The sequence below is a fragment of the Rhipicephalus sanguineus genome, chromosome 9 (genome assembly GCF_013339695.2).
Source record: "Rhipicephalus sanguineus isolate Rsan-2018 chromosome 9, BIME_Rsan_1.4, whole genome shotgun sequence".
Classification (NCBI taxonomy): Eukaryota; Metazoa; Arthropoda; class Arachnida; order Ixodida; family Ixodidae; genus Rhipicephalus; species Rhipicephalus sanguineus.
In genome coordinates this window covers 48,424,433-48,450,368 of record NC_051184.2, presented here as the reverse complement: position 1 = coordinate 48,450,368, position 25,936 = coordinate 48,424,433, and positions in this window count along the sequence as shown.

Sequence of the window (25,936 nt, the reverse complement as noted above, 5' to 3'; positions counted from 1 at the left end):
TTTTTCCGCAGTGGCTTCGTTTGTACACGATGATAGAAAGTAATGCCTGTAAGTAAGTGATTGCAATGACCTGTTTAAGGTCATTATTCATTGAACTGCCGTAATTTTGTCAGAATGTGAAAACAGGTTTGATGGGAGGACGTTTGGCGATTCATATTTTTCATGAAGTTCGATAAAATTCTGGCTGTTTTCACGGTAATATATTTTTCCACCAAAACTATTATAAATGCCCCTCTCCTTGTTAAAGCGAGGGGACGAAAAATTCACACCGATTTCTTAGAAAAAAGCATGGTTATGGAGTGACTCATCTTGCGAATGAAGAGAAAGAGGACAACCATTACCCGGACAGCCATATTTGCCGCAGTGGCATGGCTCATTTTCTCAGTGTGAACTTTTTAAAAGAAACCTACTTTTTTATATTACACGTAAAGTAATTGGTGGGGCTGCGGTGTATACAGCCTAAGCCTGCTATATATAGTACGTATCGCTAAGAACTTCACAACTCTTTGTTCATTCCAATGGGTATGTTTTCTTTTAGGCCTTTGCTCGCACCTTTGGAGCGTTGCGAAATACTAGTAAGAGATAGCAGAGCCCCGCAAACGCCTTCTTAAAAAAACTAATGCTTTTATTCTGTGGTCCAAACGCCCGCCTTTTCCAGCTTATCCCACCAATAGACTCGACCCCTCATTATTTGCACTCAATTTTTTAGAAGTCGCAGCCCGTGGAAGTCACCGCATTTGCCAGCGGCCATCCCATCAGCGCTGTTCTCGCCCAATATCAAGGTGGCCAGGACGTGTTACTGCATGCGCAAGCCGCCTTCTTTGCACCGCTGAAGAAAATTACTGGATCACGAATAGACTGTAACTTGCTCTTTCTTGAACCGTACCAAATTTCGCACTTGTCTGTCCGTTCACCATCGTCAGCGTCCACCACGCGATCATCCGCGGCTATCCGCTGGCTATATTACTAGCCGCCTTTATATTTCCGCAACTCGGTTTGAATAACACTCAGATAAAGTCGCCTTCAAGTCGTGTAGACGGCTTTACTTGTATCGGAATTTTCATTGTCTTTCCTAGTATTCCGTAGCCCAACCAGAAATTGCAGTGAGCAATACCAGTATTTGTGTACTTTCTATGCCTCAACTATTCAATATTGCCGCGCAACAAGGCTATGACCAGGCACTATGCAAAAAATATTGACAATCTCAACTCCCAGGCTGGCAATGCCGCCCTAAGCTTCTTTTCACTGCGAGATAGAACCTTTCTTTGTAGCAGAACGCTGCATAATTCTGCTGTCATTTTTCTTTTGATTACGGCACCACTTCGTTTGGATGTTCTGGCCCAGCTTCACGATGTACTAATAGAGGGACGCCTGGGAATTACGCGCCTTCAGTGGCGCGTGCTTTCATTTCACTAGCTACGCTTGTACTGCACGGTCCACGGCTTTGTGTTTTCGTGCGACATCTGTCAGCGCCGGAAAAGCCGACACTCCTGTATGGTTCTCATCTTCAGTCTCCCGACATTCGCTCGAGTAGTGTCATTGTGTTGGCCTGAATTTACTTGGTATTGTTAATCTTTTTTCCTACCGTCTTTGTTAGGGTTTCCCGAGTGGGTACTTTCTGCGTCTTGGAATAATTTTAGGAATCAGTTATCCTGTGGACGAAGACGAAAACCACGACGTGTGGGCATCTTTGCCGTTTTTGTTGTGGTCCCACCTACAGTCACATTGTAAACATTGCAGGTACACCTGTTTTGTGGAATGCATACGTAACAGTGACAAGTAAAGCACCCCCTGAATGAAGCTGTACTTTGGTAGAAGAATGAAATCATTTCGTCATCTTGGAAAGTTTGTTACTTTCCTTAGTCGGAAAGGAGACTTGAACGAAGACAGTGATGCTTACCTCGTATGCTGTCTGAAGGGCAATATTGTCAGCTTGATCTTCGTTTACAGTTTTCCACCAGACGACTCTGAGTCTTTTCGAATCCATCCACTCCCTCTGTAATAGAAAAACGTGTAACTCTTTATGAACATATGTACGTGAAAATGCATTTCTAATGTAAAGATATTAATTTCGTTTCTTAGCGGTATGCTGTGTACGACATAACCGAATCGGGTAGCTAAGTAAAATGGCCGAATCTTCAGTAACTAAAACGTGGGTATTTGCCAGGTGAAGAAGTCACGTAGAAGCTGAATTAAGTCACTATAAGTACAATAAATTATTTCAAAAGGACAACTTTTTTCGTGTGTCAAGTTAGTGGAGCCCGCTTTTGTATCATATATTTTTTCGCCTTGCCAGCAGTTAAGAGAAATCGGAAAAAAAGACAGAGACACAGACAGACAAATCAACAGCAACAACGATGATGTTCACTACTTCTTGTTCAGCATTTTTTCGGCTATTTTGTCTGTGTCTAAGTGTTTTTTTTTCCAGTTTATCTTAAGCTCTGGCAATGCATGAAACGTCATTATTCCAACTAGTCCAGCTAACCGCTTTAGGCATGTACTGGGCCTCCTGGAAAGCAGAAAATGCACGCTGTACAATTATTTCTGAACATGATTTCGCCGTTCAAGGCAAATGACATTTCTTTCTTCCTCTTGGTGTATAACGCGACCAGCAACACTGATACATTGGTTCAGACATACCCTATCAGGTCGCATGAATTGAATAATCGGGTTTACCTTCACGATTAAGATAATGACGACAGAAATTGGCTATTCTCAACTGTCATCGTGAATGCCAATAATATAACGGCGACGCGGCGATGCTTCGTCAGCATTCTCGAAATACGCCAAGCGTCTCAACGGCACTGGCTTGGTTGCGGAACATCCTTAAGTTTGTTCTGCTTTGCCTGATCACGAATACGCAAGTGGCGTGGTGGTTAGAGCATAGTGCTTGGTTTTATGCAGCCAGGAGGTTAGGCTGCAGTAGGAATATTTTCAAAATTTTTATTATGTTCATATGGTGCACCTACGCGATGACGTCAATGCGTGTGTTAGTGTGAGTGGCGTCAGCGGCCAGATACCTGAGCTATGCACAACTCGTCTTGCTAGCTAATAAAGTTTGCTTCTATTTTTGTTTGGAACATTACCCGCCGCGCCTTTTTGGCCATTATTGCGGGGGCACAAACCTTTTGAGAATGAATCTGCAGGTTGGGTCAACCAAACCGAGGTGGTAACGTATTCCATTGTGAAATCGTTTTTGGGGCAAAATGAATGTTTAAAAAGGTCTGTCCTGGGTTCTGTAGCCGAACTATAAATTCGTTATTCAAACGGGACGACTCACAGTGCTCTGTTTGTACACCGTATGAAGCACTGATTCCTGTTCGCTTCCTATGATTCAATAAAAAAAGTTTCAGTCTAAGACTACATTGTTCGCCGTGCACAGGTTGCCACTTAATGTCTCTTCGTGTCCCGAGAGCTTTCAGATCGATCGTATTTCCCCAATACAAATATAGCTGCAATAGACTGAATACCCAGAAGTGTTGTAGTTCGGACGAGTTGGTCATCCATGAACGTAGCTTGTAATAGCGCGGTACATACGAGAAGCAGACACGACACACAAAAAAGAGAGATTGAATACGCTCTGTGAATGAATACGCTCACGTGTATCAATGTGTACCTTGTAAAAAGGATCCCAAACTGGACAGGCTAATTCCGGTATGACGATGAGAAATCTTTGGAACACGGGATGTTCCTGGAGCCAACGTTTCGGCAAACAGTCTTGTCTTCTTCAAGACTTCAACTACCTACCTTAGCGCTTGTATGGGTATGTTTCGTAACCATTCCCGCAAACAAATCAGAAGAGGCGGGGAGAATAAATACGAGAACGGGGGAGTGGGCGGTGGGTTTAGAAAGAAGGAAAATACAGGAGGGATATTAAGATGAACCGGCGTGTGAATTGGGCGAGCACAAAATAAGAGGAAGCACATCTGTAAACAAGAAAGGGAGAGAGAGAACAAAACAGAAAAAAAACACGATTCCTTTTCCCGCTTTATGTCTTCTTATCGTGTTTCCCTTTTCTGTTCTCTCTCTCTTTTCTGTTTTACAGATGTGCTTCCTCCTACTTTGTACTCCCCCACTAAGGCACGTAAATTATGCCAATTCCCCCCCCCCCGTCTCTTCCTTTTATCTCACCCCCTCCTCTCCACCCACTCCCCCGTTTTCGCATTTGCCATGCCCGCCTCTTCTGGGGTCGTATTCTGAAACGATCGCGAAATTTGACAATCGCCAAATTGTTGCCTTTGGTGTGAACTGATTCGCTGTAGAGAAAAACCAGAAAACTGACAGCGTTATCTAGTACTTCCGTCGAATTCACGGTGCTCCACGATGCTCTGGGCATTCCAGGAATGAACTAACATAACTTATCCCCGCCTATTGGTGGTACAGGCTAGCATTTCTGTCTTTCAGTGACATAGACAGTAGCCCATAGTATTCAATCCTTGGTGGATGTGCGCAGCATTTTTACGCTGAATTTTTCAGTGAGATTACTTTCATGTGTTTTCAGTGATCGTTGTCTGGGCAGCGCGTGTTTATTGTGTTTTGAACGTGCAAGCAGCATGAACCGTGCGTTGCTCGCATGGTTCACCGCGCCAGCAGCAAGTTGAGATGTTGAGATACGTTGAGACGATGTCCCTACGGCGGCACGCCACAGCTGAATTCTCTGAGTACGTCGTTATAAACATCCAACAAAAGTACATTTCACATAAGGTTGCATTTTAAAATAATATTCTTTGCTTTAAACAATTACACAGAAAACGTTGAAAACGCTTTCAACAGGTCTTATGTTTGATGTAGATACAGGCAAGCCTAGCCAGCGTGTAGAAGCCAGTATACACTCGAGAAGACCGCACTCCAGTCGCTTTGCGCTTGTACAGAGCGCTCCCCCTTGTGTTGTGAGGCATTCGTAATACCAATGGGCAGATCGATGATGACGTCACGGGATGCATTTCATTCAGTTATGGAACACTTCAGAGTATATGTCGCACAGGGCGACACTGACGTCTTTCGAGATCGTTTCAGTAATACGGTCCCCGTTTTTGTTGGGGTAAAGGGAACGAGGGCTACACATACACGCGCTAAGGTAGGCAGTTGCAGCCTTGAAGACGTTGGCTCTGGTGACACCCCGTGTTCCGAGGATGTCTCATCGCTTCAAACTTTTATCTCCTCCTGAACTTTTACCGTATTCCAGTATAGGCCTGACGAAGGTGTGGTATGCCTTATTGAGTTTGACAGTCTAGTTCTTTGTTTCTTCCCCTCTCCAAAAATATGCATAAATTTAAAGAAATTGCTTCTCAATACGTAACATTTGGAAACCCGCACATCAGGAATATTCATGCGTGACCTGTATTCATGCTTTTCACGCACGCTCGTCTTTGCAATGTACATTTCGTTATATAGCAAGGCAATGAAAGGACCACCATGGAACAACAATGGCACCTTCTCATGTACGTTATGGCAGGCATGACACGCACGAAAGGATATTCGTATTATGACCTTCCATGTTTATCATGCCACATGTCGTTCCATACCAGGTTTTGTAGATATCAAGTTGCAGATAGATAGATAGATAGATAGATAGATAGATAGATAGATAGATAGATAGATAGATAGATAGATAGATAGATAGATAGATAGATAGATAGATAGATAGATAGATAGATAGATAGATAGATAGATAGATAGATAGATAGATAGATAGATAGATAGATAGATAGATAGATAGATAGATAGATAGATAGATAGATAGATAGATAGATAGATAGATATGGTCGAAGCGCCTTCGGTTCGCCAAAAAAATGCTTGACGTTTAAAAATCTAGCAGATAGCCTACTTACTTTGACATATTTCTTCATGTGTGTAAGGTTGCAGGGCTTGGCCTTAAAAAGGAGAAAAATAGAGCCAATAAATACTTAGCCTTGAGAGGTTAGGTTTGAATCGGTAAACTTATTCTACAGTTATTCTGTGCAATAATGTATTAACTTGACCACGTATCATAGTCGCATATAATAGTCGGGAATTTCAAATAGAATTGAGCATTTTCGAAAGGAAATGTATCGTATGGCCATGCTGACCGCTACTGCCCAAGCTAAGTCCTCTGCCGTTCAATAAAGAGTTCTTTCTTTCACACAGTCGAAGTGGAATGAACTGCAGCACCCTCTGCGTGGCGCTGCAATCCGATTTAAATTGCTGTTGCAGAAGTTGACTGTGGCTGAACAGGGGAACATTGCATACTGATATACCTGTTCGTAAAAGGACTCGTAAAGAAATGTTTTGATAATATGCTTTTTTCGGTGTATTTGAGTTATTTCAAAGCGTATCTGAGACGTTGAAAAACTGGCGGTTCAGGACCCTTTCAAACATACATATTATACCTTTAGAAGTGTACATTATATAACCCCAAAACGGAATGTTTCATAGACTTTAAATATGCGCCTCCACTAAACGAGAAAAAAAAAAGAAATTTGCATATTGTGAGTAACGTGTCATTTCATAGATATACTTTTCTAGTAACATCATCTTCAACAAACATCGCAATAGCGGACAACGGACAAGAAAGGGGTCAAAGGTGCTTGTCCTTGTCGGTTGACCGCTACTGCGCTGTTTCTTGAAGATGGATTGCCAACTAGCCCAGTCTCAATCCTTGCTTCAGTATATTTGTAGTTACGTGTCTCGATGGTAGAACAAGTAGCCATATGCGTCATTTGGGTTTCGTGCACCCTGATCAGCGAGAACAGGTTACTCGTTGTCAGAGAAATGTAGGGTTTAGCAGTGACTGCATTGAAGCAGATCTTTATATGCATGCGACTTGGGCATTAAAATTCGAATTTTATTCTAGACCTGGGAAGTTACAAGTACAGCCATAGAGCTATGAAGTAAATAATTTAATTAGCAAGATTCCGACGTCCTTATGCTCTTAAAAATTCATTACAAAAAGTAAGTGGTATTTATGCTGGTTATGATCGTTCAATATTATGACAGTATTATACAGTATGGCTAATATTTATTTTACTATTTGCGCTTTTGTTAGTAAATACTTCCTGTTTTTGTTTGCATAGGATTCATGAAGTCAAAGATACAAAAGGGAATTGTTTATTATATTTGTCTCTTTCTGTAGAGATCAATAGATGTTAAAAAGAAACTCTCTAACCACCTTCATCTCATGGCCTCCGAGAGCCAATCAAATATCACAGTTTTCGAGAAAAAATATTTAAGAAAAGAAAGAAAAAGAAACGCGCAGACATGTCAACGTCATCATCGCTTTTTTACACCAGCACCCGCCTGTGATCACGTGTAATTTCGTCCACACTTAGGGGCAATAAACTAGCCGAAATTTATATAGGAGTCGAAATATTGGCGCGTTTTTCGAACACAAATACAGTGCCAAAAATATAAGGCATCGACCATTGGCGACTTTTTCCAGATTTTGCTATACTATACCATGCGTGGCTATGCTATGTATGACATTGTGCTTTTTGTAGCGTTAGCTACATATGCCTAGCCCGAGCCGATTTCTCGTGGAGCGTGATGAGCCGTGCTGCGCATGCGCGAGGATCAATGATGTCACACAGCTGGGTCATCGAAGCTGGCATCTCACGCGCTCTCCGACACCGCCGCGCGCGGCTCACCGCTGCTGGTGTGCGCCACATTCGAGAGGAGTGACGTCGTAGACGCAGTGGCGCCAGCGCGCGCGCAGCTATTCGCCTTCGCTGTGCAGTCGCCGTCTGACACTGCGCCGGGGCCGCTTGATAGCGCCTCTGACTGGCGTTTGCTAGAGTCACTGGAAAGATTTCAGAGTATCGCATCTGTTTTCCGCGCGCCGCCGCAGACGCGATTGGCTTATTCGCATCACGTGACCTCTCACCGCCATATCCCTTCCAAGCGCTTTGGGTGCAGGCGCGTTCAACGCAGAGCGTGGCCGGACATTTAGCAGTACCACGGTCCCCAGAAGTACTTCGTCGGTTTTTTAAACGCGTCATGCAGACAGGGGCGTAAGGAGACACTTCTTTCGCATTGCGGGGGGGGGGGGGGGGCACGGCTCGGTGTGCCACCCCCTGGCTATGCCACTGCATGCAGATGCCAGAAGAGAGTAGCTCACCATCAATCGAACGTTACTGGTGAGCTACTCTGGGAATCTCGTTTGCCGTGTGGGAAAGATTAATGTCAAAGAGCGCCGTTCTACGTGGCTGCATAGTTGGCCTGAACGAATTCGCCTCCCTCGAATAACACTCCTTCCTGCAGTGCACTACATTAACTTTGCTGGAAAAGATCTTATGCGACAGGATACTTCACCTTTTTGGTTCGCTATGGTCAGCGATATTGCAAACTACATACCTTTCTATTTGCTCGGCCGTTTATATCTCGATCTGTTGAACAGATTACGCATGCTATCCGAGTTATAAGCGTGTCACGCACGAGAGCGAAATCGAAGACTTAATAAAATAATAACTGTTTACTGGTATACTTTCAAGGCAATTGTGGCATGATCTTTGGCATTGCACAAAACAGAAGCGTGGAACTCTGTTGATAAACTTCGTATGAGGCAATGTTATCAAGCGTATTTTTAAATTTGTCGAAAAAAATGCCGCTAATGCTGCATTGCACCGAGCGTACGCTTAAAATACTGTATAGTTGGTGAGAAATGGTCACAGCAAAAAAAAAAAAAGCAGATCCCACGCATTGACGGAGTCGATTTTATGCGAGCCCTAGGTCTATATACATACTGTGTTGCAGTAGCATGCGCGTTAAAAATTCCGGGATGTGCTATTTCTGATCAAAAGAACATAAAGCACCTTGCCGAGGAAGTTTTAATAAGAGTGCATTATGAAAAAAAAGTGCAGCAGTGCATAAACCGAACCCCAGCTGTTTACGCGCTGTCAACGCCAAAAAAGAAATGTTTTGTCGGAAACAGCAAAATATTTGCAAATTCATTGCAACGTTGGGAATATTAAGCAGACAAGAAATAGGAAATGAAACAATTAAGTAGTGATGTCAATCATATTTGATGGCCTATTTTCTACGTATCGTAAGATAAGATGCACCTTACCTACCGCACGCCGATTCGCCCGTGCGTTCGGCTGCTGACGTGCCGAATCAAGACGTCGCGCACAACTTCCAATTACCGTACACACACAACTTCTATTACAAATATCAACCAGTTGAACAGCAAGCACGGTGCGCAATCAAGCTATGCGTCAGCGATCAGTCGAAGGACGCAATGTTGAATGTTCTCGATGTTGTTCGATAACGTTCTCGAGTGCAGTGAACCTGAACACCTACTGCAAAGCTAGCGCAAACAGTTAAGATTCACCAAATTTCGTAGCAAATGGCATCTCGCACGATGTCACTGCGCTAATGCAACGATGTTTACAGATCCAGACCTAGCGAACACGCCCGGGCGTGACACGAAAGAGACCGATGAAGCCATGAAGAGAGTTCGCGAGCACATGGCAACATTCGCCGTACGTTTCATTAGTTACACCGCTAACCGCGCAGTAGATCCATACCTGTCGATGACTCGAAATCACTTCTAATATCCTCTTGAAGAAACACACACATAATGCCGTTCTGCCGAGCGTAACACGGCACTGAGGCTAAAAGATCGGTCACTTGTAAACACACGCTAGCAACGCGCCGGACGGTCTGGAAGGGACATAGCCGCCGCCACCCAATGTTGCCCGCGTGCAGCCTACCTTTGCGGTACTCTGATTTTCCACTGACTCTAGCGTTTGCAGGTGGGTAACGCCATGGAGAAGGATAGTGCGAATGCTGCTCGACGGCGCAGAAGAGCTGAGAAGCTTATCTCATCGGATCCAGAAGTAGTTGCCTAGCAATTAGTGGTTACTGTGTTGGGGCCGTAGAGACGGCAGCGTGTTACTTCACTGACCACCGAGCCCTCTTTGTGGCAATAGAGAAGCAACCTGACGTTGAGCAAAAAATAAATATGCATGTGCCACATAATACGTATACAGTGTGTGTGTCATTGGAGCAGCAGTAAGCATGAAAATCAAGCTAATCCTAGACAATCTGGAAAGCTAAGAATAATCAGCTGAACCTTTGCTAACCCTACGTATATCCTGGCATAGCCGAGCTAATCCACTGCAATTTTGTAGCGCTATTTTGTAGCGTTAGCTACACTTGCCTAGCCGGAGCCGATTTCGCGTGGAACCTCATGAGCCATGCAGCGCATGCGCAAGGTTCAGTGATGTCACACAGCTGGCTCACCGCTCTCCGCCACCGCGATCTCACGCGCTCTCCGCCACCGCCGCGCGCGACTCGCCGCTGCTGGTCTGCGCATTCGAGAGGAGTGACGTCGTAGCCATGGTAGACACACTGGCGCCAGCGCGCGCGCAGCTATTCGCCTTCGCTGTGCAGTCGCCGTCTGACACAGCGCTTGAGCCGCGTGATAGCGCCTCTGACTGGCGTTTGCAGGTGAGTAACGTCATGGGGAAGGAGAGCGCAAATGCTGCTCAACGGCGCAGAAGAGGCGAGAAGCTTATCTCATCGGATCCCAAAGTAGTTGCCTGGCAATTAGCGGTTTTAGCGTACGAAGAATGAACAGAAGAAGGCTGATAATCCTAGACAATCTGGAAAGCTAAGAATAATCAGCTGAACTTTTGCTAACGCTACGCATATCCTGGCATAGCCGAGCTAAGCCACTGCAATTTTTTTTCTATATTCTTACGTGTTGTCTTCTTCGCGCAGTTTAAACTTGACTGCTCTATCTATGGACCTTTTTCTTGTAGTAAAACTACCTAGAAGTATTCGATATTGTTGTAACAATTCAAAACAAATTCAATATAACTACGTGGAACTATACATCGAAAGACAAACAGCGTGGCAATACTGAGAACCCAGACTTTCTTCCTAATCGAAAAGTTTTGAATTGAAAGAATGCAACGCTTACCGTTGTAGTTACCGTAGAGTTGTCGGTGTCCTAAAGAAAAAAATGTTGATTACCAGTGACTAGTTTACTTGAGGGTATATTTTTTGAGTTAAGGAAGCTGAACCTGCGTTCTGTCTTGTTGAATGAGTATTAAAAGAGAGTCAATAAGGTCATAAAGTATGCCGGGATTTTATAGCACGAGACATTGTCCTAAAAGTCATAGTCATGAGCATTGTTTATTGGAGAATGACACACGTCATTGAAGGGGATAGTTATTCGTAACGAATTACATGTAATAACTGGTACGTAGTAATCTCTATATTAGTATTGGGAATATATGGGTACTCTTTCTACGAAGTACTGCTTGCGGCATTTCATAGAGCGTTTGCAGTAATAAATAACACGTAAGAAAACAGCAAACTTACCTACTATAGTCAGTCTTGCTTGCTGACCGATTTATAGGATTAAAAGGATTAGCGGATGAAGTTGCGGTCGAAAGTACACATGCCGCGCCATTGGTAACGGTGTCAATGTCTTTCGTACGTCTTGAAGACTCCTGCGTATCCATACTGTGGGTCATCGTGGAAAGAGGAGCAGATTGACCTCAAGTCTCGTGGGACCATGAACAAACATGTGCGTCTCTCTGGTGCGTAGTTGCATCGAGCTTGTCAGGAATCGCAAAGTGTGGAACTTGGTGCTGGAGCATTCGGGGCTTTTGAACTTTAGAGGAGTTGGAGAGAAAGTCGACAAGAGACGCGGTCCAGGGGTCATTGCGGTGTTGTGTGTACCTTCTTTCTTCAGTTCGTGTGTGGTTGCGCTGCCGTTCCATTATAAAGTACCTTATGTCCAACAGAATAACAGTTTGACTGCTTGCGCAAGACTGAACAGCCAAAAAAATGGCTGTTTCAGCACTCTCAGTACTAAATGGTATTTAATGTGAAATGTATGAATGATGCATGCAACATTGCAATAAATAGTATACAAATCAAACACTTAAGTCACAGCCGCATTCCACAATATCTTCCTGAAGCAGGAAAAAGAGCAACAATAAAGCTGGCTAAATTAACTAAAAAAGGTAAACAACAAAAGTAATAAACACAAGCGTAAAGACACTTTTTACGCTGAACACAAAGAAAACAGGACAGCAAACTGAAAATTAAGTAGCAATAACTGTCCGCACTTATGCTGGAAGACCCAGCTGTTTTACATTCAATACCGCTATGTGATTAAGCACGTTGCAGGAGGGGACACCGGAATGACGTTAATCACCTTACATACGTTAACGTACACGTAGATTTAAGTAGATCGGTGTCTTTGCGTATTACAACCACCTAAATTACACCGCTGCGTTGGACATCCTACCCGCGTGCAGTACCATAACCACTATGTTAGATCAATGAGTGTGTACTTGGCTATAATCTTTCGTACATCTATTACTTAATGATGCTTATATAGGACGGCAAGATAAGGTGAGATTTAGAGCCATATTCTTTCTGCATAAAAACGCCTTTCATAATTCAACCTCAGAAGCCTGAATCTGTCCAAATTCTCAGAAGTTTTATTGCGATATTATAAGCATGTGCTTTTATTTTAATCGTTTCGTGCGCGAACTCGCATTCATCATCGCAGCTTTGACCAGTTTATTCAGCGCCAGGTGTTGTATATTCACGTGGTCACATTTATGTGGTAGAGCATTTCGGCGGTTGCGCCACCTGTTGGCCTCTTCTCTGACTCTTCGGCACTACGCATTGCCGGGCTAGATGGGAGACGCGCGCGTTCCTCATTAGCACGCGCGTCGCGTCTCCTTCTAGTCCGGCCTTGCACTACGATCCCACTGCGCCTACGGATGTTCGTAACAACGCGAGTGGCGTCAACCTTGTTGCCTTGTGGCTGTCTTCATCCAATGACTAGCTGCCTAGGACGGATGCATCGTCGCTTATGCAAGCCGTACCGTAAAACAGGCAGAGTTAGTTTCCCCAGTAACAAATAAAGAGTACTTGGTAATCATTTGAGCACTGAGGAAGTTTCTCATTCACCTTTAAGGTCATCTTTTTGGCATTATCAGGGCACACTATGCTCCTTCTTGGCTGTCTTCCCTGAAAGACCCGTCTTGTTGCTTGGGCAGTCGGGCGCTTAGTTTGCCAGGATAAGGTGTCGTATACCGCTGCGGTCGCGATCACTCGATGTTGATGCACTCTCCCGCTCTCCGATGACTCATGATGCGGTTTCTCTGTCCGCTCCCTCGACCATAGTGTTACCGCTCACCGCTTCTAACATTTCTTCAGAGTAGAGCAAAGACCCATCGCTTACCTTTTTGCTTAATTTGCCGCTGTATCTCTTTTTCCCTCGACACAAGCGCTACATAGTCAAGAGACTCGATTTTCCGCGCGAGACAACATCCTATGCCACCCCAGCTATATGCCCAACGGTCGAAAATGGCTCCTTGCTGTTCCCCGGCACATGCCCTACGAGATCTGTGCATAGTTTCCTGTCGATCCCTGAAGCGCTCGCGCCGGCGTCCTGAAAACCTGCACAAGGTTGCGTCAGCGGTATTATTGGCGCCGAACGTTCGGCTTTGTTCAGAAGTTCTTCCAGTCTTGTGGGACATGCCAAAAAAAGGAAAACGTGTCCACGGTGCAAAAATGGAGCATTGCAGCCTTTATCGTGCCCGGTTGGACCGTCCAACAGCGTCGGCATCGACCTCCATGGTCTGTTTAGATGCAGCGCGCCTGAAAGCTGGTGGATTATTATAGGCGTCAGCCATCTCCACCCTTTACGCAGAGACTGCAGCTCTTCCTTTATGACCACCACCAATGCTGCTTTTCTTTCTTTATTCGCCACTTATAAATGCGAAGGCATTTCTTAGTCGGGGCACATCAGGCGTCTGTCGGTGTCCGCGCTCCGGCAGGTGTTATCTCTCCGCTCTCACTCCCTCTCCCATAGCAACAGCTACGGGCGCGCGCGCTTATCCTCGCCCCTAACAACCGGAGCAGGTGGTGCGGGCGGAGTAGCGGAGAGTGAGTGGAGAGGAGGAGCGCGCTCTGGCTTGTGAGGGCGCTCGCATCGCGGGAGCTCGGCGGAGCTCCCGCGTGTGTGGAGAGAGTGTAGGAGAGGGTAGGTGTAGTGCTTCGCCGCTCTTCTCTCGCCGTTCGCTCTCTCTCCTCCCTGCGCCCCACTCTCCCGTCCGCTCGCTCGCACGTATATATAAATGGAGTGAAGCGCGCGCCTCACTCTCGACCGCTCGCTGGCTGGGCGCCTCTCAAGGCGATGGCAGAAGTCGGTGAAGGCGAATGTCTGACGGCAACGGTACCCCTAGCAAGAAGTGTAGACCACAAGGCTGAGATTATGGCCGTCAGGTACAATAACAACACAAGCAGGTGCTGATGAATGTGTAAATAAATGGTCACAGTACAAATCCTCGTCTCGTCATTAATTTACGCCATTAAAATTACTACGCCGTGTACTCTCGGCGCAAGAAATGCATTCGCATTTCCTCACGATTCCCTTCGGTGAGGTGGGGGCATTTTTTTCACTCTATTACTTGAATGGAATGCAATAATTTATGTTATACGTTAATTTTAAGGGAGGCAATATCTAGACTAATTTGTACTTTTTAATCCTTATTTGTGTCATTCGCATTATACATGTGAGTTTTTTTTATTGTCACGCAAGCCTACAAAAGTCCTAACGTGTAAACACGCGTGGTCGGTGCTCCTGGTTGCTGTGATATGGTGTAGAGGTTTTGTCCAATATTCTACGCCTAGACAACATTTCATTATGTGAGGAGAGGAGTGTTCTGACGTCTAAACTCAACAGCACAGTTCTTTCGGCGTCAAAGTCGCGTCCACTAGGCGCAGCGCCTAGTGGGCACCAAAAACTTTCCCTCCTTTAGCTGCCGTATGCTATGCTGTCCTGTATATCCCTTTCAGTCCCGAATTTTTCGTAGGGTAGAACAAAAATTTTCAGCGCTCCTTTCTAGCTAAGAGGCTATTGAAAAGCATGCAAAAAAATAAAGGAGACCGTAGGTACAATTGTTTTCACGGGATAATTATGTCCAGTATGCTGGACACTAGGATTCATTTGTTTTACTTATTCTGCTTTCTTCCTTGAAAAAATGTTGCTGTTGTTCCTGTCAGACAGTTTATTGTCTTTTAAAACAGAAAAATGGTTTGTTTTGACTTAAGAAAAAGAAAAAAATTCTATTGTTAGCTGTCGCGCATAGCGTTCAGCACCACGAAGGGGTAAAAAGCTAGGAGGGAACGCGCTGAGCGTCCACAAGCCAATGTCCTCCGACGCCGTTGCCTCCTCGTGCTCCAGGCTCTTGGTAGAATTCCCAGCGTGCTCCTGGTTCAATTTTTATGACTGGCTTTCAAGATTTTCACGTGACGTCCTTCCTAGTTTCTTTTCTCTCCTCCATGTTTAGCACAATGCACGCCAATTGCATCCCGGAGTCCAGTGCACTGGACATGAATACAATCTCGCATTGCGAGCAAACTTCCGATTACAAAAGCTACCTTTTTGGAACATTGTTTCAAGAGGGCATAAATCAGCTCGCACGATTTAAGTTACTTGAATTGTGCGAAGATAACTCCTCAAATTATTTTGTATGCTTGAGCACACCATGCGCGCGCGTTTCCTCTTGATTGACACCATTACTCTGATGCGCCCCCATAAGAATATGTAACTGAAGGAGGAACTACATTCAAAAAGATATTTCTCGCCTCTTACACAAGCTTTCAAAGTGGTTTCGGCTTCGATTGTGGCTTTGCTTGCTTTTCTGCTGCGCTTTTTTTGTTATGTCCAGTACACTGGTCACGGGGTCGGAAAGGGATATGTTTTAATGGTTAACTTGTGAAGCAAGAACACCCATTGAGTGTTTCTACAAAAAGTACATATAAGATACTTACGTTATCGTCACTGCTCTCTTCAACATCTGACTGAAGCAGGAAAAAAAATATTATTCAGTGCTGCCAGAACGAACAAAAACAGGCAAAACCAGGAAAAGTGTAAGAAATATTATTTCGCTGAACACAAAAAAGAAATGCTTACGTTATTGTCGCTTCTCTCTTCAAGATCTGACTGAGGTAGAAAAAAATATTATTCGATGTTGCCAGAATCAACAGAAACAGGGAAACAAGGAATAGCATGAAAATAGTATTTCGCTGAACACACGCAAAAAAACTGGAAAGTAAGGTGTAAAGTAAATAGTAGTATTATTCTGTACTTGTGCTAGAACGATGTGCGGTTTTACGTGCAACCGAGATGTGATTATTAAGCACGCAATAGCGGAGTACACCAGAGTAATGTTCATTTTCAGTGCCTTGAGTTCTTTAACGCGCACATAAGTCTACACGGACCTCTAGCGTTTCGCCGCCAGCGATATGCGGCCGAAGTGACCGGGATTAGATCCGGCGACCTTCGGGTCAGCATTCAAGCACCATAACCATAGAAATCCACGGATGGAGGGACGTTTTGTCTAAAGTTGCGTTTTATGAGAGTTCGACTGCAGCCTTCCATGTGGAGTCTATTTCATAGACGTCACCGACTATCTCATACGCGTCCTCTCTTTCGAATAATAAAGACCTCAAGATTTACACGTGAAATTGAGCATAGCAACCGCTGAATGGCATGTTCTGATTCTATCAAAACACTAGAAGTGACAAAAAAAATCATATTTTTCTATAGGCTGCTTCATATTTCTTAAATTTAAATTTTGAAAATGACAGTATTTGAACACATTTTTAAAGATATTGATTCAGCGCAAAATCGAAACAAGCTGTCTTTTTTGATCGTCAAGACGACAGGAAATGACCGAACGCTTGAGGAAGGGCTTAATTATTATATTTCGTTTAAAATTGTCGGCAACTTATGTGTCAGTGGTGTGGCCTCTGGTGGCAGAGACGCGATATGGCGGACTGCATACGATGGAGGTCACATCGGTGTGTATACGATGAGTAGTTGCAGAAGTCTATCCCGGGTTAGGAGAATGAATGGTTAGGAAGGAAGCATTACACTTGGAGAACCATACCAGTAACGCTTACTTATTTTTTGGGAAGTCAGATCGGTCCTGGTGACACGAGTGAGAGCAGAATAAGGGCATTGTCTGCCGCTGCAGATGCTACTGGAATACTGAAGATAAAATCGTAGCGCAAAACGATACAAGGAGATACAGGTACACGGGAATAGCGCCAGTCCCTTGTACCTGTCTGTCCTTGTGTAATTTTGCGTTACGATTTCTTCAGTCATGAACCAACTAGCGCAAGAAAACGTTTCCCTAAGCCATACTTCTGGAGTAGCTTCTGGAGAAGCCGCAAGTAGAAACAGCGCCTTTAGGAATGGGCACTGCCTCGTTGGCGACGTCGGATGCACTTAAAATAGCAGTGCTACTGCTGAATCGAACAAGGCCGTATTCTAATGCATTCTTTTAGAATGGAAACGCAACGATAGCATGAGCAGAATGTCATCACGGGTGTTTATGTCTGAAGTAATTTAGAAGCTTCGCTTGCGGAATTGACACTACGCAATCAGCGGGGGTAGAAACAAATGAACCAATGGGACACTGCCTCTGTTTACACACTACTAACGAAGGAGGGGGTTTAAGCGCCCAAACTGTAAAAGTCAAGGTCACGTGCTTGAGGCTCCAGGAAATGCTGCGTGGTTTATATGAATCGATGGTGCCTTCTGATTTAATGTAGACTATATGGCCGCACCTTGGGCGTGTGGCTAGCAGTTTTTAAGGGCTATGGTGCTTGGAACCTAGGCTAAAGACAACAGCTCCTTCTTGAGTTCATTGCACCGGCCATCATCTCTGACTGGAAAAGAAGAAGGGGTGGACAGGCCAAGTGATGTGTTTCGAGCTCTTCACCTATGGTAGTCCAAATCAAAGTGTGCAGGTCCATGTCCGAGAAAGAATTAGAGTCCTAGTTGTCCGGCTGTGCACGAATTGCCTGCAGTTCATTCAATATTGCCAAATCGCGATGACATTTTGCATTGTCTCTCGCGTCTTTGTCAACTATGAAGGCGCTAAACGGGACGCGTGCAATGCCCTTCAGGACGTGAAGAACTGTATTCAACTCTTTATTAGTTAAAACTCGTGAAAATACCCCGTATTGTAGGTATCGATTTTCATGCGAACCAGTCAGCGAATCACTGCCTATGCTGCCTTTTTTCATTGGTTTTCAATTTTTTCCTTTAATCCAAGCCTTACGAGGTGGATCGACATTTTAGCGTAAATAGAGTACCTGTGCACAGATTCTGCGCTTACCAAGCAAGTCGACTACACTGACGCTTAAGGGGTAGCTCATAGTCGGGCGTAATGTTAGCACTCACGTTCGCCACCACGGTGGCCTAATGGCTACGGTGCTCGATTGCTGACCTGAAGGTCGCGGAATGGAATCCAGGGGTCAGCGGCTGCATTTCGATGGAGGCGAACTGCTTGAGATCCTCGTACTTAGATTCAGGTGAACGTTAAAGAACACCAAATGGTCAAATTTCCCAGAGCCCTTTACTATGGCGTCCCTCATAATCACATCGTGGTTTTAGAACGTAAAGCCCAAACAAATAATATTATTAGCACTTATGCTCGAGCACAGCCGTCAGTATAATCGAAACGAAGCGCACGCTGCATTACGGTTATGCGCCTGTCATAACTATCATTGACGTATTCCTCCGCGATCGAGCAACGCTTTGCTATAACTCGTTGGGTCATATGACTACATATGTAATGTTCATCACGTTGTCATAAAAGAGGGTAGCCAACACTGCGACCACAACTAACGATGCTGCGACATGACGCCTGACATGACGCCTGTTGGGTGTCTTTCCAAAGCAGTTTGAAGTGGCTTGGTGGTAGAATACTTTACTGCCGCGCGGAATCTCGGGTTCCATTCTGGTTCAAATTGTGATTTTTAGTACTCTTTGCGTACATCGTTAACTTGCGATCACCGACAACGACGCCGACGCCGGCACCATATTTACTATGGCATGAGTTCCTTAACGCTATTCGTTAATTTCTACACAATCTATACTCCACATTTCTATATTGATACACGCAAGGGCGCATAACCTGTGGCGCATACCCGCATTCCACAGCCCGTGGTTTGTGGGTATGCGCCACACGTGACAGTGGAAAAGGATTTTATGACGTAAGCGACACGCATGTCCTGTTATTTATATATAATGACCTGTCAGTTATGTTCGCCATACACTCATACCCTCCTGTCCCAATTTTCCTATATACGAAGTTATAGTAGCGACTACTGGAGCGCGCCGACTTAGGCGCCTGGATAGATAAATTGATACAAATTATTGAGTGCCTGTGGTTTGCTAAAAAATGCTTCGCATTTTATATAACATAACTGCTGCTATTTTACATGCCCAAAACACGGTACGATTATGACGCACGCCGCAATGAAAAGCTCCGCAAATTTCGACCATCTGGTGTCCTTAAATGTGCACTGACATTCCGCAGTACATGCCTCTAAGCATGTCGCCTCCAGTGAAATCTAACACCGCTGTAGGGATTGAACCCGTGACTCTATGGTGAACGGCCAAGCACCGTAACCACTGTACCACCTCACGTGAGGGCTCTGCATCGTTCAGTCGACGTGGCGAAATATACTTAAAACGTCTTCCATGTGATATTCCTTGTTTTTTCCTGGACGTTTTCTGCATGGATCAACTCTCGTCCTGTTGGGTAGAGGGATGTAGTCGTTCTCGGTGCTGGAATACTATAGAATTTTCTGTTTGAACGCAGCCGAGTTTCGCCAATGTGAACTTATGTCTGAAAAATCGAGCTCTAGCAACGCCCGTGAGGCAGAGAGCGCAATTCTGGAGTTCTCTGTAGGCATGCCAGTGGTTGCACGTATGTCAATCTTTGTCGTCATCGCGCACGAACTACAGAGCACTGATTATCGCGCTGCCTCGCAATGACGGTTGAAGAGGTGCTCTTGCTTAATAGTGGTGAAAAGGCTGGTCATCAGTTTTATGAGCCACCCTCATGATCGAAAAGAAGGCCAAGGAAAGCTGGTTATCGTAGCGGATCAAGGAATAAGCAGCCCTCGCCATTTTGTAAGAGGGCTCGACAGATATTGCATGGATACCTTAATGCAGAGGCTGCCGACTATACAAAAGTGAAGGAAACGCTACATATAATATCTACGAGAAGTTAGTTATATATGGCTTACTCTAATTTAAATTTTAGGGTAGCCACGGGCGAATTGCATACCCTCAGCCAAATGTACGGTAAATTGGAGTTTGGTCGCATGCTTTGGGCTTGTGCATAGGTGTCAAGAGCAGTTAATTATACGTATAGTCACTGGACCGCTCCAGCCGTTGCCTTGTCCCTCCCGGCCTTTTGATCGCATCGGAATTGATTTGTACGGCCCCCTTCCGTACACACCAGACGGGAACCGCTGGGTGATCGTCGCTATCGATCATCTGACACGCTATGCTGAGACTGCCGCGCTGCCAGAGGCCACATCACGTGAAGTTGGCTTATTCATACTTCACCAACTTGTTCTTCACCACGGCGCACCTCGCGAGCTACTCAGCGACCGCGGACGCACGTTCCTCCCTGATGCCGTACAAGCCCTCCTCCGTGAATGCAACGTTGTGCACCGGACGACCAGCGCATACCATCCACAAACCAACGGAATGACTGAGCGCTTTAACCGCACACTAGGCGACATGCTGTCCATGTACGTCTCCGCTGACCACACCAACTGGGACCGCATACTACCCTTTGTTACGTACGCTTACAATAGCGCCACTCAGTCTACGACAGGATTTTCTCTCTTCTTTCTTCTTTACGGCCGCGAACCTTCCTCATTTATGGACACCATTCTTTCGTACCACCCGGACGCTTCAGAGTCCACAACTCTATCTGAAGTCGCTACCTACGCCGAGGAATGCAGGCAGCTCGCACGTTCCTTAACCGCACAAGACCAAGCACGCCAAAAGTACCGCCATGACGCAAACCTGCCTCCCCAGTCATATTCGCCTGGAACATTGGTGTGGCTTCGCGTTCCCTCCTCTGCTCCTGGTCTTTTCACAAAGCTACTGCAGAAGTATGAAGGCCTCTACCGCGTCCTAAGTCAAGCCTCTCCCGTCAACTATGTTGTCGAGCCCGTTCATCCATCCGCAAACCGGCGCCGCCGTGGCCGCGAGATTGTTCACGTCGACCGACTGAAGCCGCACTACGACCCACCAGTCGTCCCTGTTCCTTAAGTCGCCAGGATGGCTCCTTTTCTCTACTACTAGAGAAAGTTTAAAACTTTACAACTGTACAATGCCTTAATAATATAAGCGTGCAATATGAATTCTTCGAAAAGTGCGAGTACCATACCCTTTAATTAATAGCTTAAACTGGGCGAACTTGTTCCCTATAAATAGACAATCAGAGAAAAATGCCTATGTATACACAGAAAGAACACCTTTCTTTTCTTGACCAACCAGAGTTCGGCACCTCTTCTACTTGTCCCGTGCAGTTCGCACGTGCCTGAGTTGTCAGCGGTGATCATGGCGTGCTCTATCGACGCTTTGTTTCCTCTGTTTCGCACGAACGCGGTAGACAACGTGGATGGCGTAGCAACTGCTGGTACGCGTAATTTGAATGTATCTTGCGTCATTATCCCCCTTCCGAGAATGCATCGTCCCGATGCTTGTTTTGGTTCCAGGCTGGTATATCAAGTAATTGCCGGTAGAAGCAGACATCGACCAGCAGTGGTGCTTGATTCCTTATTGCCTTTCGTAGTATGGCTTCATTCGGACGACGTGCGTAATTACTGTGCGATGCCGCTGTCTCGCTGATGTGACTTGCTCTTCCGGAACAACTTCATAGTTCAAAGGACCAAGCTGGCGAAGTACCTTGTAGGGACCACAATAACATCGAAACAGCTTTTCCGAGAGCCCGCGTACGCGTACGGGTGTCCATACCCATACTTTGTCTCCAGGAGCGTACTTGACGTCTCTTCGTCGCAGATTATACCGATTGGCATCGTATTTTTTTTTTTTGCTGCTGAATGCGATGTCGCGCAAGCTGCTTTGCTTTTTGAGCTTTTTGCGTGAAGTCACTGGTATTATGGTCGTGGTCGGAGTTGTCATCAACCGGTAGCATTGCATCCAGGGGCGTGGTAACAGTTCTGCCAAAAACAAGTTGAAAATGTGTCATTCGCGTCGTCTCTTGCACAGTGGTATTGTATGAGAATGTTGCGTACGGTAACATTTTGTCCCATGTTCGATGCTCTACGTCCACGTATATCGACAGCATGTCAGTCAACGTTCTCTTGAGCCGCTTTGTCACTCCATTCGCTTGCCGATGATACAGTGCTCTTTTTCTATGGCAGGTGTGCATCTATTTGATAATGGATTTGTCAACTCAGCTGTAAACGCTGTTCCTCGTTCCGTGATCAACACTGTAGGAGCGCCATGCCGCAGTACGATGTTGGTCACAAAGAATTCGGCTACTTCGACGGCCGTTCCCAGAACAAGAGACGCTGTCTCGGCATATTGGGCTAAATAGTCCGTTGCAACGATGATCTATCGCTTCTCTGGCAACGCCGTTAGAAATTGGCCAAGTAAGTCCACTCGTACTTGTGCGAAAGGGGCTTCTGGTGGCTCTATAGGTTGGAAGAGACCTGCTGGCTTCAGTGGTGGTGTGTTGCGCCTTTGGCAATTCCGGCAAGTTCTTACGTAGTGCTGCAATGTATTCTGCAACTTTGGCCAGTAATATTTTGTGCGAATACGTGCCAACATTCTGCTCACTCCTAAGTGTCCTGCTCACGGGTCATCGTGGCATGCTTCCATAATCGCGGATCGCAACACTGTAGGAACGACAAGCAGGAATGTCTCTGTACTATGTTCGAAATTTCCTTTGTGCAAGAAGTTATTTCGGAGGACAAAAGACAAGCCACCGGAAAAAACACGAGAGACATCGACGGGCTGTCCCTCTAAGTACTTGATCAGCAGCACTAATTGAGGGTCAGATTTCTGGTGCTGTGCCGTTTGCGATGAAGTCACGGTTCCCAAAAAAGGAATTGCCAGTCCGCTTTCCGTGGAGGTGGCCTCCGTACATTAACCCGGTGCACTTGACAAAGAGTCTGCATCACTATACTAGCGACCGGACTTTAAGAAAACCGTTATGTCGTATTCCGGCAGTCGCAGGCTCCATCTCGGAAGATGTCCTGACCGGTCTTTAAGATTTGCGGGCCAGCACACTGAATGGTGGTCACCGATGGCTCGGAAAAATCTGCCGTATAAATATGACCGAAACTTACTGATGGTCGAAACCACCGCAAGACATTCTTTTTCTTTCGTCGAGTAGTTGACCTCAGCCTTCGAAAGTGTACGGCTAGCGTACGCAATGACCCGCTCTACACCATTCTGTCACTGAATGGGGACTGCCCCCATACATAGGTTGCTTGCGTCTGTGTGAATATCAATCTTGGCTCTCTCGTCAAATGTGCGAGGACTGGGCGGCTCTGAAGGCGCTGTCGCAGTTCTTTGAAGGCATCCTGCTGTTCCTTCAGCTAAATGAAAGGGTCGTCTTGCTTTGTCAGCCGCGTTAGTGGTTCGACAGTCTTCGAAAATTTTTTGACAAAGCGACGGTAATAACCGCAAAAAGTACAAGGAATCGTCTAACCGCTTTTTTTGTCCGTTGGTTTTGGGACATTTTCTACTGCCGCTGTCTTCTCAGGGTCCGGACGAATGCTGTTAGCACTGACCACTGACTACATGGCCAAGAAAAAGAAGCTTCTGTAAGCCGAAGTGACCTTTCTGTGGCTTTATTGTCAGATCTGCCGAACTATTGGCTTTCAGCACAGATCGCAGTAGTTCAACATGCTGCTCAAGGGCAGCAGAAAAAACCACAACATCGTCAAGCTAAACGAGACAGGACTGCCACTTCAGTCCTGTCTGTCACTTCAGTCCTGAATAGTGTGAGGGCACACTGTTCATCATCCGCTGAAATCTTGCGGGAGCTGAACAAAGGCCGCATGGAAGTACCTTGAATTCGTATAGCGCGTCCGGTGTCACGAATCCAGTCTTCTCGCGATCTCGTTCGTCCACTTCAATCTGCCAGTATTCGCTTTTTAGGTCTACGGAAGAAACGAACTTCGCATCTCGTAGTCTATCCAGAGTATTAGCAATTCTCGGAAGAGGATAAACATCTCTCTTAGTGATGGAGTTCAGCCTTTGGTAGTCAATAGAGAACCGTAGGGACTGGTCTTTTTTTTAACAAATATCACCGGCGACGCCCACGGACTCGTCAATGGCTGAATTACGTCGTCTCTGAGCATTTTCTCGACCTGATTTCCGATATCTTTCTTCTTTCTTTTTGTGACAACCTGTAGGCGCGCTGGTAGATAGGCCTGACTGACTCGTCGACAATGATGCAATGTTTGGTAATAGGCCTTCATCGGACTTTGGATGACACTGAAAAACACGCGACGAATTCTCTTATGAGGTAATTTGTTTGTTCTTTCTAACTTGGCAATGGTCATTGGTCGATGTCAATGGACGCGAGTACAGAATCCACGTCTTTGAAATGGGTGGTGACGTCTCAGAGGGGCTCAGGTCTGCACAACTTGGATGAAGTCATGGATGCTTGCAATGACGGTTCCCTTTGCTAGGTGCTGTACCTCATTCAAAATGTTTGTGAGCAAGACGTCAGCACATCCGTCACGAAGCTGGACAAGGCGTCTTGCCATGCAGATTCTATTTTTGAGTATGAGCGCAGTGTTGCAGTCGGTGAGCCCTCTATGATCACTGAACGCATTGCTCCTAACTGTAAAGTTATGCCGGACTTCGGAGGCACCGCCACGTCGTTGTCCGCATTGCAAAGATCATTGACGTTTTTCCTGTGTCAAAAGTTGCGATGGCGTGTCTCGTTGAAAATTAGACGCATAATTCCGGCAAGTTAATTACAGCGTCGTTAGCCTTCTGGAAGTCCAGACCAATATTTAGGTATCTAGAGCATTCCGGCAGCACAACGAAACTTGCGACGTATGTGAAGCCCCTTATTTCGATTCTAGCCGTACACATTCCCGTCCGGTCGATGAGGTGTCCCCCTGCCCTGGAACTTGCGGTCTATTCCAAGGACTCATTACCTTGTTCAGTGTTCTGGAAAGCTCGCCACTGATTGCTGAGTAATCTGCGCCTGTATCCACTAGTGCGTTCACTTCGTAGCCATCGACGAACACACGCAAGTCGGAAGCGACGTCGCGATTACTGTAGCGGCTTCTTAGTCCATCGTCGTCGTCCGGAGTAAGCGATGGAGGTTCTTGTGTTTCAGCATCGACAGCGGCCTTACCTCCACAGGTCGCTGACTCTAGTATTCCCAACACCGAGCTTTGTGAACGACGTCTTGGAGTGGGAGAGGCTGATGATCGACGCGGGCTCGGCGACCGATATCTCAACGGCGCTGTGGAGCGGGGTTGATGTTGCTGAAGGTCATGCGGGCCCTGACGAGTTGACAGTTATTGCTCAATTTCGAAAGGACATTCACCGTTTCGAGGTCGAGATGCATTCACTGCGAAACCACTGTGATAATATTGGCACATTCGATAGACGTGGCCGGCCTCTCCACAGTGGTAGCAGAGAGGTACTCTGGCAGGAGTTCGCCATATGTCAACCTTCCTTGGTCTCCTATCCGGTGGTGGGAGCGTTCTCGGTGGCCTAGTGCTGTACACCGAAGTGGCTGCGATGTCCATACGGACGGGAGGCCCTTGCAGTAGAGCATCGGCATATGAGAATCTCTGCGGTCGCTGCGGTGGCGCTTCTGTCTGAGCGTAGTGCTGAAGCTCCCAAATGGGTTGGGGATCCCGAACCGCCATTGTAATTCCTCGCGCACCACGGGCACTGACGACACAGCTGGAGCGCTATGGTCGAGCCGCTGCATTTGAATTCCTCTCGCACTAAAGATCGCAACAGTTCACGTAAGACCTCCACTCTGTTTCCGAAGATAGCCGGCACTGAGTCTATGGAAGCAATGCACAGATCCCGGTTGCACATCCTCGCTCGTTGCTGAAGCGTTCTTTCCATTGTGGCAGCTTCAGAGCG